Genomic DNA, 16771 nt, shown 5'->3' with positions numbered 1-16771 from the left:
ACGGTACCACGTTCCTTTCTGAGGCTCTAGGGGAGAAACTGTTCCTTGCCTCTTTCCACTGTTGGGTCAGCATTCTTTGGCTTGTGGCTGATCTCTTTCTGTGCTTTATCTTCATATTGCTTTCTCTGTGTGTGTCTAATCTCTCTCTGTGTGTCTCTTATTAGGGTACGTGTGATTGCATTTAGGGCTGTCCTGGATAAACTCCTCAAAGTCTTGAGTTAAATCACGTCTTTGGCCAAATAAGGTAATATTCACAGGTTCTGGGGATTAGAACATGGGCATATCTTTGGGGCCACCGTTCAGCCTACTACACAAGGTATATCTTTTCCTGTCCTTTTATTTATTTTTAAAGATTTCATTTATTTATTTGAGAAAGAGAGAGAGAGAGTGCCCGGGGGGAGGGGCAGAGGGAGAGGGAGAAGCAGACTCCCCACTGAGCAGGGAGCCTGATGCGGGACTCGATCCTAGGACCCTGAGATCACGACCTGAGCCGGAGGCAGATGCTTCACCGACTGAGCCACCCAGGTGTCCTCTCCCATCCTTTTATTTTTAACTTATTTGTGTATTTGTAGTTAAAGACTATTATAAATAGCGTACGTTTGGGTCTTACTTTGTTATCCAGTCTGACAGTCTTTTCCTTCTAATTGAGGTGTATGGTAGATGAGATGTCCACACTCTAATCCTGTGAACCTGTAAAACAGTAACCCAATATGGCAAATGGGACATTGCAGCTGTGATAAGTGAAGAATTTTGGTGTGGGAAGAGTATCCTGGATTATTGGGGTGGGCCCAATATAGTCACAAAAGTCTTCAAATAGGAAGGCAAGAGGGTCAGAGTGAGAAGGAGATGTGATGACAGAGCAGAGGTTGGAGTCATGTGCTCCGAATATGGAGGAAGGGGCCGTGAGCTGAGGAATGCAGGCGGCCTCTGGAAGTTGTAAAAGGTCAGCAAACAGATTCTCTCTGGAAGGAGTGCAGATCTGCTGATATTTGGATTTTTAGCTCCGTGAGACCCGGGTCGGATTTCTGACCTGGAGAACTAACTGTAGGTGTTTTATGTTGTTGGAAGCCACTAAGTTTGTGGTCGTTTGTTCCAGCAGCAGTCGGAAAGTAAGGTGTTTAGCTCATTTATATTTAATGTGATTATTGATATAATTAGGCTTAAATCTTTCATCTTGCTGTTTGTTTTCTCTCTGTGTCATCTTGCAGTTCCTTTTTTCCCCTGCCTTCTGTTGAATTAATTGTTTTAGTTTTTATTTTTATCTCTTTTGTTGGCTTTTTGCCTATACTTCTTTGTTTTTTACTTTTAGTGGTTGCTTTGCAGTTTAGAATTCAGAGCTTTAATTTATCGTAGTCTACCTTCAAGTGATATTCTGTCACTTTATAAAGAAGGTAGAAACTTTACAATAATGTACTTCTGTTTCCCTTCTCCTGGTCTTTATACTGTAGGTTTTTTTTTTTAAAGATTCACCTATTTATTTGAGAGAGAGAGAGAGAGAGAATGCATGAGCAGGCAGAGGTGCAGAGGGAGAGGGAGAAGCAGACTCCCCGCTGAGCATGGAGCCTGACACAGGGCTTGACCTCAGGACCCATGACATCACCATCTGAGCCGAAACCCAGAGTCGGATGCTTAACCGACTGAGCCAGACCCAGGCGTCCCTATTCTGTAGTTTTCATATAATTTACTTATGCATAAGTTGTAAGGCCCACAATACATTTTTATTGTTTTTGTTTATAGTCAATTATCTTTTAAAGAGATTTAAGAAATAGGAAAAATATCATATATTTACTCATGAAGTTTCTGTTTGTAATACTCTTCATTACTTTGTGTAGATCCATGTTTTTATCTGGTTTCATTTTCTTTCTGCATAAAGGATATCCCTCAACATTTATTACAATTCAGGTCTGCTAGTGGTGACTTTTTACATCTTTTGTATGTCTGAAATGTCTTTATTTCACTTTTGCTTTTTTTAATTTTTAAAAATCACGGTACAATATGTATAACATCAAATCTGCCATCTACACTGCTTTGAGTGTGCAGCTCAGTGGTGTTCATCATCACTGGCCATCTCTAGAACTCTTTTCATCTTGTAAAACTGAAACTCCAGGGTGCCTGCGTCCTCGGTCAGTGAAGTGTCTGCCTTCGGCTCAGGTCATGAGCCCAGAATCCTGGGATCGAGTCCTGCTTGGGGTTCCTTTCTCAGCAGGGAGTCTGCTTCTCCCTCTCCCACTCCCCCTGCTCATGCTCACTCTCTTTCTCTCTCTCTGTCAAATAAATAAATAAAATCTTAAAAAAAACATGGAACTCTATACCCATTAAATAACTTCACATTTCCCCCCTCCCTCAGCCTCTGGCAACCACCATTCTTTCCTCTATATTTCTTTAAATTTGAGTATCCTCGTACCTCGTATAAGTAAGACTACGCAGTATTTGTATGTATATTAAATCCCCTCTGATCAAAGAGCTCCTGCAGTTTTTTTTTCCTGATCAGACCCGATACATCCATTTAGGCAACTTTATCCTCAAGGCAGCATAGCGACAGGACTTGGAATTCCAGTTTGGCTGTCACTTACTAGCTGTACGAGCAAATTACTTAATCTGTCTAATCCTCAGAATATTACCAGGGAAAAATGGAGAGAGTAATACCTACTACCCAGAGGGTTTTTTGTGTGAGGAGCTATGAGACCACCTGACACACAATAGATGTTCAATTGAGACTATGTCGTTTCATCCATTTCTTCATCAGCGTCTTCTGGGCTCTTCGATCTATGCTTCTCAGCCACAGCCTCCCAGAGCGTTTTTTCCTACCTCCCCATCAATCCCACACTGTGCTGCGGCCCTTTTTCTTGGGATTCTTTTTCAACACGTGTTTATCTTAAAAAGTAACCAAAGCTCATTGTGAATGAGTGATTGTGGCTTAGAGTGTTCCGAAAGGGGAAAAGCAGTCGATATCGTTTTGGTACCACGGTAGGTCAATAAAAGGACGTATTATGGGGGAAGGACAACGTTTGGTTACCCCAGCCTCGCCCACAGCACAGCCTGTGCATGGAACCGCGGTGAAGGGGGTCTGCGTCGACTCTCTTGGCATGAGATTACTTTCTCTGTAGTCCCTTCAGCTCGCTAGCACGGTGCTGTAAACATTTCATGGGCAAGAGGAGTAAAGAAATGGTAGGCAGGCAGATATCCTTTCTTTCCTGCTCTGTCTTGCCCCTTACTCTTTGAGCTCACAGGGCCTAGCTCTTGACAGCTGGGAGAAACAGGTCAGGGTTGCCTTGGTGTCTGTCCTTTGCCTGCCACGTGTTCCTTTCTCCCAAGGGCCCAGTGTGTCCTCCTACCCGGGGTCATTTCGCTCTCAAATCCCAGGAAATCCTGTTCTTCCCAGGGAGCATGGCATGCCTGAGGCCTCCCCGAAGCCTCACCTCAGCTTCCTCGGGACGTGTTCTGTTTCTTGCTCTCTCCAGCAGTCCCGGCCACCTAGGGGATGAGGGCTGCAGAGAAGAGGGCCCTCAAGCTCTTGCCTCGGCATGCAACCGGGCTGCTGTACTTTTCACCGGCTGTCACCAGCTCCGAGCACTGAGCCCCCCTGTGTGGGACAGTGCTTCCCCATCTCCCAAGCCCTTTCCCCCCCTCTCTAGGGACACTGCTGGTGATCCTCGGGTGGCTTGGTTTTCAAGGGCAGGTACGCCACCAAAACAGAACCGCCCCTTCCTGGATTACTGTATCTCCCACTCGTGGTTCTAAGTTACTGTCCTTGAAATTGATATTTGAGAAAACTATAAGCCTCTGCCGAGGCAGCCATCCCTCTCCACGCGTGGGCTGTTCTGTCTTACCTTGGCTCACAGGAAATGAAGAAAACAAGCTATTTTTGTTTAAATGACCGAGACTCAACATTAAGCATTCACTCCTTTCTTTGTGTAGCAAACAAATGGCCATCATGTACCTACCCTCGACGAGGTGTTCCTGACAGCGACCTCCTCAGTATATCGCGTTGCTTTCTGTTCACTCCATCAGCCGAACGCTTCAGGGAAACGCGAAGACCTGTACATGGTTCAGTTACGAAAGCAACCAACTGACATAAAGTCAGGCAACTTTTCAACGACCGTCAGCAAATCTTTCCAGGTTGCCCTGAAAGGCAAACACCGCTTGAATCACAGGTGTGGACATAAAATCATACGATTATCGTCTCCTGAAAATCAACCTGGGAGGGTCTGGGTGTGCTCATCGAAGGACATCGTCTCCCAGTTCGCGGAGCCACTTTCAGAGTCTGTGCCCTGGTTCTCCCAGTGTGGCCAGATACTTGTCCTTTGGGATGAACATTCGACCTCACCTCCTCCTTCAGGAAGCTGGCGCTCACCCCACGTGTGGGTTTGATGCCCCTCTTCTGCGTCCCCTGAGCATCCTGCACTTATGTCCGTCGACGCACTTATCACACTGACTGTCTGTGTCCCCTGCCTGGCCGAGGGCTCCCTGAGGGCAGGGAAGATGTCCTGTTTGATTTGTATCCCTGGGGCCAGGCACATCCAGGACTGGTTGCTCAGTAAATGTTTGTCAATTGAAAAAATGTGCATCATAGTTTTGGACTATCTTCACTGCAAGCCCGTCTTTCTTCTTTTAACAGAGAACGTGATTTTCAGAAAACAGATGTGATTCGGAAATATGCTGGGTGAACAAGGTATTCACCAAACCTAATAACACTGTCTTTATTTAAAGAGGAGCTGTCATCATAATGTATTGAGTGCTTTTCTTCTGTGAATCACGATCTGTCTCTGAAAACTCTTGCAGAGAAGGAATCACAAGATGTTTAAGTGCCAATATGTGTTTAGCAAAAAAAGATCAGACAAATAACTATTTGTGTTGAAAATTATTGAATGCCTGCTCTAGGGAGCAGGGCCTACAGTTTAGAGGTAAAGAGCATTACTTTGGAGCTGGATGGCTTGGGTTCAAATCCTGGCTTTGCATCTAACTTAGCCGCGTAGTCTCTGACACGTCACTCAACCTGCTGGTACCCCAACATAGAGTCATTGGGAGGATTAATTGAGTTAATTCCATAAAGCGCTTAGCACATAGAGCCAACTGTCATTGTGCAAGAAACATCCGAGACAGGGAGGAGTCTGTAGCCATAAGCATCTCAGCGTGGTTTTATAAGCACCGAATGCCCTCCACGCAATTCAAAACATGGTCCTGAGAATATGAGTGTCAGTACAACCAGATGCTTGGTATTCATGGTACTGAGGAGAACAGAAGGACCTGAGAGAGAACACTCTTCTACTAAAATACTTCCTTTTTTTTTTTTTAACAAAGAAATGGTATGTGGTGTTAATGCCTGTGAAAGTATTCAGTGTTCCTCACTTCACTTTGAATAGAAACCAGCCTGGACAGAGAATTCATAGCCTCTTATCGTCAATATGTCTCTCTCTCAAACAAAATTTGGTTCCGATTTCAAAAACTAAGATACAATGTTGCTGTGATCTGGAAAGGATGGAATAATCTAGAGGGATTTGCCGTTTTGCCAAGATAATTTGGAGCTTGACTATGGATTCAAATTGCATCAAAATTTAAGATTAGTAATATTAAATAATGATATAATTTACATTTGGGGAGCACATGGTTTCATTACTGTGTCATTTCTGTTACTGTGCAGAACATCGTTCTTTTCATTAAAATATTGGTTGCCTTTTTTAAACTAGAGTTTCCCTGTCTCGGAAATAGTCATGAAGATGACAATTTATCTTGCAATCAGTTATTTTGCATGATTCATGAAGAAGCACTTTAAAAATAACTTTGTAATAAAGACAGAAAACTGTTTCTTCACGATTGTGATTCATCAAAATTATTTTTGAACATTTGGTAAATCCTACTTCTGAAAACTTTTAAAGGACATTAACGCCCCATCAGAGTCTGTTTCAGGGCCTTCTTTATGGATTCTGCAAAAGCTTCAGTAGTGAAAGTGGGCTTGAGAGGTGAGGCAGCTGTGGATAACTGTGCGTACCTGGCCCCTCCTCATCTCCTCAGTTTCTCTTCCGAGAAGTTCAAAAGAGTCAAGGGATTATTTGGGGGAATTAAAGTAATTGCCAAGAGAAACAGCACGGGCCTGCAAACCCTTCCAACGTGGTGGGTTCTGTACTTCTGGGTCCAAGGGGCAAGCCAGGGGTGGGCTGTGTACTGAAAGGTTTCTCTCTTACCAGAGAAGACGGTGGGGTTACCATGCCATTCCTTCCCCGCCCCCCCCCATTCCAGTAGAGTTACCAATGCTGTTTCTTGAGAAGAGAGCTGTGATGGAGTCACAGACATGTCTTCGTCAGAAAGGGGGAGAGAATATGGCAGTGGTCACTGGAGCCACGGGCTGGATGGGGCATCTGTCCAGGTTCGCTTAGTTATACTGAATTTCCTGCTTTAAAGCTTGTAAGTACGATTTGGGGAATGGGCAAGATCCCATTCGGAGTTGTACAGAGCGAGCACCCAGCTGCCATCTTCATTTTCCCCCACAGGCTATTATTGGCTCGTCCTAAAGTGAAGTGTTTTATTCTGCTACACGGATCATGAGTAGAGCGAATCATAGAGCAGAACAGCGTTGGGAAGGAAATCTGCATGCTGAGCGTGCGTAGGATCAACGCCCTTCCCGGACACCAGTAACGAGGCCTAGATTTTCCAGCCTCACCGGGAACTTCCTAAGGTTCTGAAAATGACGTTGTCACCGACTACAGCTATTGTCATCCCCATTGTCCTTCTAACATCAACATCTTTTGAAAAAGTCCACGTCGATGGCACTTTGACTTTGGTAGCACTTGCTTTCTGATGTCCTTTCATAGGATCTCAAGGCATCCTGACTCCCTATCCTCGTGACCCCCTGCCTCCCTGGGGTCCCCTAAACCCAGGCGCTTTCAGTCAGGATGCTAGCTAGCTGGGGGCCACCCAGGTCCTTTCTGCGTTGAAATGTGTCCCCTAAGGGCTCCCGGGTGGCTCAGTTGGTGAAGCGTCTGCCTTCGGCTCAGATCGTGATCTCGGGGTCCTGGGATGGAGCCCCGTGTCAGGCTCCCTGCTCAGTGGAGAGTCTGCTTCTCCCTCTGCCCCTCCACCCTGCTCATTCTCTCTGTCTCTCTCTCTCTCTCAGATAAGAAAATAAAACCTTTAAAAAAAATGTCCCGCCTAATTCTCCCCTTGCCAGACAATGGTCCCACTTCCTGCTCACTGTCCATTGTGCCCCTCAACCTTAAAATACCCGTGAGTGATGATTTGTTCCTTCAATGTCCTAATTCAGTCTTTTGAAGGGCGAGTGTAGAGGTTTCTCTAGGAAGTTCACAAATCCTTACTTGAAATTGAAAAATGTTACGTATGCAGAGTGGGGAATATCCACAGATTCCTTGAAATTCTCAAAGAGGTCAATATCCCTCTAAAAATTAAGAAATATTGCATTAGGGTTTATTTAGTTGCCATTTGAAGATTATATTTTAACAGCTCTCCTGGAAATAATCCCTTAGCCTAGGGAGATGGTCCTATGAGAAATAAAGAGCCGGCTACATGGTACGGAATATATTATTTGGAAGAGGGGTTTCATGATACCTCACCACATTATATGGGTAACCACTTATTTTTCTTGCTCTCTCCCTACTTAATAATAGTGACAAAGGGATTTTATGCCTTCTGTTTCACCCTGTGGTTATGGCTTTAATGAACAGTAAGATATAATGCATCTAAACTATTAACACAAATGCCAGAACAGGATGGGGAAGCATTAAGTCCACTTTGGTTTGGCAAACAGTTATTTGGTACAGTGCTAGGTGAGATAGGATAGAAAGAGAAATAAAATCCTATGAGGTATGAACCTTCTAGAACATGACAATCCCTGGGGGGGGGATAAATACACCCCTACACACCTACATAATATTAATGTCAGACAGACAATGAGATGTGCTACTAGAGAATATGGGGAGGAGGCATTAACACTAACTAGAGAGCATCTAGGAAGTCTTCACTAAAAGTAGAAATGATTCTATCACTCCTCAAACCCCTGGGCCCCTGCCCTTCTCTCATCCCCTCTTCTTTCTTTTTTTTAATGATTTTTATTTTGTTATATTAGTCACCATACAGTACATCCCCAGTTTTTGATGCAATGTTCCATGATTCATTACTTGCGTATAACACCCAGTGCACCATGCAATACGTGCCCTCCTTAATACCCATCGCCAGCCTATCCCATTCCCCCACCCCCTCCCCTCTGAAGCCCTCAGTTTGTTTCCCAGAGTCCATAGTCTCTCATGGTTTATTCCCCCTTCTGTTTACCCCCCCTTCATTCTTCCCTTCCTTCTCCTACCGATCTTCCTATTTCTTATGTTCCATAAATGAGTGAAACCATATGATAATTGTCTTTCTCTGCTTGACTTATTTCACTTAGCATAATCTCCTCCAGTCCATTCCCTCTTCTAAATAACCACCCCTTCATCTTTCTTTTCTTAAACAGATTCAGTGATTAGGCCCATTCAACGTTAATTTTTTTCTTTTTTTTTTATTAGAGAGCAAGTGTGGGAGGGGGAGGGAGAGGGGCAGAGAGAGAGAGAGAGAGAATCCCAAGCAGGATCCATGCCCAGCACACAGCCCAACACAGGGCTGGATCCCACAACCCTGAAGTCATGACCTGAGCTAAAACCAAGAGCCAGATGCTTAACTGACTGAGTCACCCAGGCACCCCTCTTTTTTCTTTATTAGGAAATATTTCAGACCTAAAGAAGTTATATAAAACATTACAATAAATACCCACGTGCCCACTACTTGGCTTAAGAAATAAAACATTACAGATACAATCAAAGCCCCCTGAGTACCCACACCCTAGAATTCTCTTTTACTGACACCCTCTGCTTTTGGCTAGCAGCTTTCAGAGATGACCCTCATTGAGCCCCGTCTTCTGGTATTCATGCCCTCCCTTAGAGTGCAGGCTGGACTTAGTGACTTGATTCTAATGACTAGACTATGACAGAAGTGATGGGATGTCACTTCTGTAATTAGGTTACAAAAGACTGTGACTTCCATCCTGTTGACCCTCTCTCTTGCCCTCTCACTTGCTCTGATAAAGCCTACTGCCATGTTATGAGACCCACGTGGCAAAAACTCAAGGGAGGCCTCTAGCCAACAGTTTAGAATGAAATGAATCTTTAGTCCAACAGCCTGTGAAAAACTGAATCCTTCCAAGAACCGTGTGAATGAACTTGGAAGCAGATGCTCTGCCGTGGAGCCTTCAGATGAGACTGCATCCCTGGCCCACACGTGATTGCAACCTTGTGAGAGACCTTGAAGCAGAAGACCCAGCAAAGCCATGCCTGGATTCCAGAGAATATATGTTTTAAGCAGCTAAGTTTTGGGGTGATTTGTTATACCACATGATAACTAATACACCTTCTAAGTGGTAACCACTATCCTAAATGTGCTATCATTCCATGGTCTTGTATATATGCTACATTTATCTGCATCATTCCCATGCATGCCTGTACACGCACACTCACATATAATCTATATAATACTACGTATTATAGACATATATCATGCATGTATGTGTACACACACTCTAGAAATTATCAAAGGAAACCCAAATATATATATATATACCAAATATATATATATATATATACACCAAATATATATATATATATATATATATTTTTTTTTTTTAAAGAAATCTTTCTATGGCAGTGTGTGTCTAAAAGTTTAATGTGCCCAGGAGTTACCTGGGAACCTTGTTAAAATGTGATTGTGAAGGTCCAGGGAGGGCCTGAGAGTCTGTATTAGTAACAAGGATCCAGAGGCTGGCTGTACATCTCTCTCCTTACAAACATTGTTTTAACTTGACATTTTAATCTACAGCGGATACCAAGAGAAGAACTCAAACTAGGATTACCCAATGATGCAAAGTGGTGGCTTCCGAAGAAGTTAAGGTGGCTCAAACACCAACAAATAGCGTAGGGAAACAGTGCACTCAGTGTTATCGACCTAAAAAGAAATCTGTCCACACTCAAGTTTTTTCACTTAAAACAAACTTTTACTTCTAAGCTGAATGAATGCTGGCACATATATACATAGAATTTAGGATAAAAGTCAGTTGTCAGTGGCTATCACCTTTGTGGGTGATGAAATGCGGAGTAAATATCAGTATTGAGAAAATTTCCCTGGGCAAAACAAAAACCCTGAAAAGAGTGAAGAACAGAGTCTTTCTTTTTTTCCATCCTTTTCCTTCCTCCCAACTATAGGGCAAAATAAGAGAAAATTAACAACGATAAACATTAACCTGCACCAGTGACTTTCTAAATCTAAGAAAATAGTCCTCTGTATGTGCATGGTAGATCTCAATAAGGAGAAAAAAAATACATTTTCTCTTTGTAATTTGGAATTCTGTGTATCTGATGGCTTCCACCCCTGATCGCACCAGCCTTGGCTCTGTTGCCCAATCTCACAAACGCTTGCCTCTCCCTCCCTCTCTCTCTCTTCCTCCTTCTCTCTCTCTGTCTCTCTCTCTCTCTTCTTCTTCTCTCTTTTTTTTTTTTAGAAGAGCCATTCTGGGATTTAGATACAGCTGTGCACAGTTTCCACTTCTGACCAAGTAACAGGGACTAGATTTACCCTCTCACTTGAAACAACCAAAAAGCAGGATAAAATATACCAACTCTATCTGACTTGGTTCCCTGAGCTCTCAGATTGGTGTCCTCAACTCAAGAAGTCTGCCAGGCTCTATCTCAGCTCCCCTTCCCCATGTCCTGTCCTGGAAACTTTCTAAAGGCAGTAAGTTGGGCCAAATCTTCCACCTGAAGACACTGGGAAAAGAAGGGCAAACCCAACCTAGAGCAAGTCAGGAGGAAATAATAAAGATCAGAGTGGAAATTAATGGGAGAGAGAATAGAAAAACAATGGAGATAAATCAATGAAACCAAAAGGTGTTCTTTTGTCAAGAAAATTGACTAACTTTTCATTAGATTGACCAAGAAAAAAGGAGAGATGACTCAAATTTCTAGAATCGGAAATGAACTTACATAAATATAAATGAATTCTATGGACAATTACATGCCAACAAATTAGGTGAAATGAACACTTTCCTAGAGCAACACAAACTACTGAAACTGACTTACGAAGAAAAAAATTATTTTAATAGATCTATTACAAGAGACTAAATTCGTAATTTTTTAAGAAACCTGCCCACGAAGGAAACACCCCAAGTTCAGATGGTTTATCACTGAATTACAACATTCAAAGAACTCATACTAACTCTTCACAAACTTTTCCAAAAAATGGAAAAGGTGGAACCCTTCCCAGTTCACTCTATGAGGCCTGATATTACCCTGATTACCCTAATACCGAAACCAAAGACATCCCAAGAAAACTAGAGATCATTATCTGCTATGAATATGGGCACAAAAATCTGCAACAAAATAGTAGCAAACTGAACCTAACAACATATGAAAAGAATTATGCACCGTGAAAAGTGGGATTTATCCTAGGAATATAAGGTTGGTTTAACATCTGAAAATCAGTTAATGTAATGCATCATAGCAATTGAATAAAAAACAAAATCACATGATCATCTCAATAGATGCAAAAAAAGCGTTTGACAAAATCCAACACCCTTTCACGACAAAAACACTCAACAAACTAGGAATAGAAGGGAACTTCCTCAACAAAGGACGGCTACAAAAGACCCACACCATACTTAATGGTGAAAGAATAGATGCTCTACCCTTAAGATGAGGAACAGAACAAAAATGTCTGCAGCTCAACATTTTGCTGGAATTCTAGCCAGCGTACTTAGGCAAAGAAAGGAAATAAGAGGCATCCAGATTGGAAAGGAAAAAGTAAAATTATCTCTATTGGCAGAGGACATGATCTTGTATGTAGAAAATGTTAAGGAATACACACACACACAAACCCAACAATTACAGCTCATAAAAAAGTTCAGCAAGGGGGCGCCTGGGTGGCTCAGTCAGTCAAGCGTCTGCCTTCCACTCAGGTCATGATCTCGGCATCCTGGGATCGAGCCTCGAACCCCACATCCAGCTCCCTGCTCAACGGGGAGCCTACTTTTCCCTCTTCCTCTGCCTGCCGCTCCCCCTGCTCGTGCTCTCTCTCTGTCAAATAAATAAATAAAATCTTTTTAAAAAAAGTTCAGCAAGGTTGTAGGATACAAGATCAATATACAAAATCAACTGCATAGCTGTATATTTATAATGAACAATCCCAAAATGAGATTAAGAAAACAATCCCCAGGCTGCGTGGGTGGCTCAGTCAGTTAAACACCTGACTTTAGCTCAGGTCGTGATCTCAGGGTCCTGGGATCAAGTCCCGCATCACACTCCTTGCTCAGTGGGGAGCCTGCTTCTTCCTCTCCCTCTCCCTTTGCCCCTCCCCCCACCCATGCTCTGGCTCTCTCTCTCAAATAAATAAAATCTTTTAAAAATTCCATTTACAATAGCATCAAAAAGAATAAAATACTTAGCAATAAAGTTAAGAAAAGGAGCACAAAGCTTATATACTCTGAACACTTTAAGACACTGTTGAAAGAAATTAATGATCTAAGTAAGTGGGAACATATCCCATGCTCGTGCACTGGAAGATTTAATATGGTGGAAATGGCAGTACTTCCCAAATTGATCTATAGATATAATGGAATCCCTATAAGAATCTCAGCTGGCTTCTCTTTAGAAATTGGCAAGCTGATTCTAAAATTCATATGGAATTGCATATGACCCAGAATAGCCAAAACAATCTTGAAAAAGAACAAAGTAGGAGGATTCACACTTCCCAATTTCAAAATTTACTACAAAGCAACGACAATCAAGCCAGTGTGGTAGTGGCATGAGGATAGACCTATAAGTCAATGAAATAAAATGGAAATTCCAGAAATAAAACCATGTATCTATAGCCAACTGATTTTTGACAAGACTGCCAAGATCAATCAATGGCGAAAGAATAGTCTTTTCAAAAATAGTGCTGAGACAGCTGGATAACCACATGTAAGAGAATGAAATTGGACCATGCCCCACACCATATGCAAACATCAACTCAAAATGGATTTAAAAACCTAAATATGAGGGGTGCCTGGGTGGCTCAGTCGTTAAGCTCAGGGCTTAAGAGTCCTGGGATCCAGCCCTGCATCGGGCTTCTCTGCAGGGAGCCTGCTTCTTCCTCTCCCACTCCCCCTGCTTGTGTTCCTGCTCTCGCTGGCTGTCTTTCTCTCTGTCAAATAAAAAAAATAAAATCTTCAAAAAAAAAAAAACCTAAATGTGAGAGCTAAAACTGTAGAACTCTTACAAGAAAACATAGGGATAAATCTTCATGACCTCGGATTTGGCAAAGATTTATTTTTTTAAAAATTTTTTTAGAGAGGGAGAGAGAGATAAAGGAAGGGGGAGGGGGAGAGGGAGAGGGAGAGAGAATCTTAAGCAGGATCCACACCGAGCACGGAGCCCGACACAGGGCTTGATCTCCTAACCCTGAGATCATGACCTGAGCCAAAACCAAGAGTCAGACGCCCAAGCGACCGAGCCACGCAGGCGCTGCCCCACAAAAGATTTTTGTTTATTGCACCGAAAGGGTAAGCAACAAAAGGCAAAAATAAATCGGACCTCATCAAAATTAAATACTTTTGTGCTTCAAAGAATACTCATCAAAGCACAAAGACGACCCACAGAATGGGAAAAAGTATTTGCAAGTCATTAATCTTATAAGGGAGTTGTATCTAAACTATATAAAGAATTCTTACAACTCAATAAAAATATAAATAACCCAATTAAAAAGTGGGCAAAGGATAAGAAGAGAGATTTCCCCAGGGAAGATATACAAATGGCCAATAAGCACATGAAAACTTGCTCGATGTCATCAGAGAAATGCAAATCAAAACCACAGTGAACTTCATGCCACCTTATACCCACTAGAATGGCTATAATAAAAGTCAGATGATAACAACTATTGGCAAGGATGTGGAGAAATCGGAACGCTTGTACATTATTGGTGGGTATTTAAAATGATGCAGCTGCTTTGCAAAAGAGTCTGGTAGTTTCTGAAAAGTTTAAACATAGAGTTACCCTATGAACCAGCAATTCTCTTCCAAGGTATGTACCCAAGAGAAAGGAAAATATATGTCCACAAAAAATTTTGTACATCGCAGCATTATTCATAATAACCAAAAGCTGAAAACAACCCAAACGTCCATCAACTGAAGAATGTAGAAATCAAATGGGCTATATCCATACAATGGAATCTTATTTGGTCCTAACAAGGAATGAAGTATATACACTGACGCACGCTACAACACGGATGAATCTTGAAAACATTATGCTGAAAGAAGCCAGTTACAAAAGACCACATATTGTGTGATCCCACTTATTTGAAATGTCCAGAATAGGGAAATCTATAGACAGAAGGTAGATCCATGGTCGTTTAAGGGCTGGAGGGAATAGGGAATAGTCAGCTAAAGGGTACGGGATGTCTTTTTGAGGCGATGACAATGTTCTAAAGTTGGTGAAGGTTGCACGTATCTGTGAATATGCTAAAAACCGTTGAATTGTATACTTCGAACAGGTGAATTGCATGGTATGTGAATTACATCTCAACACAGCTATTAAAAAGAAGCTGAGGCATTCCTAGGGCTCATCTTGTTTGTTTTCTCTCTGGGATCACTGTCCTTTGTTACCTAATACCTAGTGTCTTGAAAACTGTTGCTTCATGTTGTCCTTTTTTTTTTTTTTTTTTGATCGTTTCATGCGGAGGGGAAAAATACAAATCCTTAGCCAGAAGTAGTAGTCTCCCTGTTTTTTTAATTGGCAAAACTGAGGCCAAAAGCAGCTAACGGGCTTGCCAAAGATCGTGCTAGTTAGTGACAGAGTAAGGACCACAACCAAGACTTCCTGATATCTAATCCGAATGCAGACACCATTGTTTCTTGTCTGTCCAGCTTCTCGGGCAGCTTGATGGCAGAAGGTTAATTAGCCAGTCATAGACAAAGCAAATGTCTGTGACTCGAGGAGCCCCGAAAGGCCCAGATCAGCTCTCTGCCTTCCCCTCGATCAGCAAGCATGTATTGCACACTTAGGGCAATGCTTGTTCCGGAGACATTCCTGGGGAGGGAAAAGCACGTGCCATGATCTCTGGCAACAGGGGGCTCACCATCTGTTTGGAAGAAAAGGCGGTACACGAACCATCTCTGGGACTCGAGGACGATAACCTGTAATATAATGAATGTCTCGTCAGCTGTGCAGCCAAAACTGTCGGGAGGGGTCACGGTGTGTGGGCTTTACTCAGGAAAGGTTTCCAAGGGGAGGAAAAATTTGGGTTTCAAAAGACAAGCAGCATCCCCTGACTGGGTTGGGGCACTGCAGGCAGGACGTTGTCTCCGGAGGGCGGAGGGCGTGTGTTAAAATGCACGCAAGGCCTCAGAGGTTCCTTGGCTGTAAGCAAAGCCCGAGTCTTGGGGTGGGAAAGCGCTGGGGTACTGTGCTGCCCACAGGACAGAGCTGGGGGATTTGCTGGAAGTCCTGTGAGGAGTGGGACGACTAAGAAGGCAGCTCCTTAGCCTACTGCAAAATCAAATGCTCCCAGGCAGTGTTTCTAGGAAAGCAAGTGTCTTGCCAGGTCATGAAAAGCTGGGCTGTCCTCTTGAAGTTACAGACCCTAGTTATTCAATAGTCCAGAGCCTCGTCATTCAATCCTTCACTGAACATGTACTGAACACCTACTATATACTGGGAATTATACTAGCGGCTGGGGATTCTCAGGTGCCTAAGACTTGTGCTCACCCTAGTTCATGGTCTAGAGAGGAGGACACTTGCACGATGACAGATTTCCTTAGGGAACAGTGCTCTCTTTCCCCGCCCGATTCCACCACCCACCCACCCCCACATCGGTCAACAGAAGCGGCCAAGTCCTTCCCCCTTGCACACCTGGGGGTCAGAGTAGGACAGGGGGAAGGACACAAGGCTACAACAACTTGGACAGGTTTCCCTTCAATGTCAGGCCTGGCAAGGGCCACTCCCTGAAGACCCATCCAGAACTACCCTGTACAGCCTGGGCCCAAAAGTCACCACCTCCAGGCAGCCTCCTTTCCTGTGTCTGCTCCCCGCCCCACCCCCACAGCCTCTCCTGAATGACAGTGACCTGTGCGGACCTGGTTTAGCTCCCTTGTGAGCACAGGCCATTGAGGGGGGACGTCCGCACTTTGAGTTTGTGACAGTCACGGTGTCCTTGCGCGGGTGGGTGTGGGACAAATGTTTGTGGGCTGAGTTCCAAGAGCTTTGTAATGACTGTCCTCGTCAACGGCGTCGCTCTTCTACCTGCCTAGGGCTTGACTGTCTACCGGGGGCCTTATCCCCTCTCCGTTTCCGTCTCGGGACCCTCTCCACGGCCTCCCGTGAGGTCTCTGCTCCTGTGGCCCGTGGGACGCTCGTGGTGCTGTGATGCTGGGCGGGGAGGGGCCACAGCCCCTGGGTGCGAGCCTGTCCCTGGCCTCCTAGTCCCACCGAGTCACAGCCGGACGGGGCTGTGGGTGTTCTCCCACACGGGGGGTGCCGTCCCCCTGCAGGAGCCTGAAGCCCTGGGGCAAAGGGCCCGGAGCCCAGCCCCTTCTGCTGCTGGCGGAGGCCAGGGGAGACAAGGGGACCTTCAGGATCCGGCCGGCCTCTCGGGACTGGACCTTGCCTCCCCCGTCCCCGGAGGGTCGCCGCACAGGCCCGGGACTGGAGCCCAGCCCCTGGGACTGGGGTGGGTGGTCAGCTCTCCATCGTTCCTGTGGAGCAGGAGTGCA

At 44.1% G+C, this 16771-nt stretch overlaps 1 long non-coding RNA gene across 3 annotated transcripts in view; it reads left to right on the top strand.

The window, feature by feature from the left end:
* Nucleotides 1-5590, top strand: part of LOC123787670 (uncharacterized) — a 65439-nt gene extending 59849 nt beyond the window's left edge. For all 3 annotated transcript variants that reach the window (XR_006778304.2, XR_015723366.1, XR_015723367.1), the window contains one exon: nt 3919-5590. This is a non-coding gene — a long non-coding RNA (uncharacterized LOC123787670). The remainder of the gene's footprint in view (nt 1-3918) is intronic.
* The last annotated feature ends 11181 nt before the right edge of the window (nt 5591-16771 follow it).

This window comes from Ursus americanus, chromosome X (genome assembly GCF_024610735.1).
Source record: "Ursus americanus isolate L20-20 chromosome X, mUrsAme1.1.p, whole genome shotgun sequence".
Lineage (NCBI taxonomy): Eukaryota > Metazoa > Chordata > Mammalia > Carnivora > Ursidae > Ursus > Ursus americanus.
This window is presented reverse-complemented; position numbering and strand designations above follow the sequence as displayed.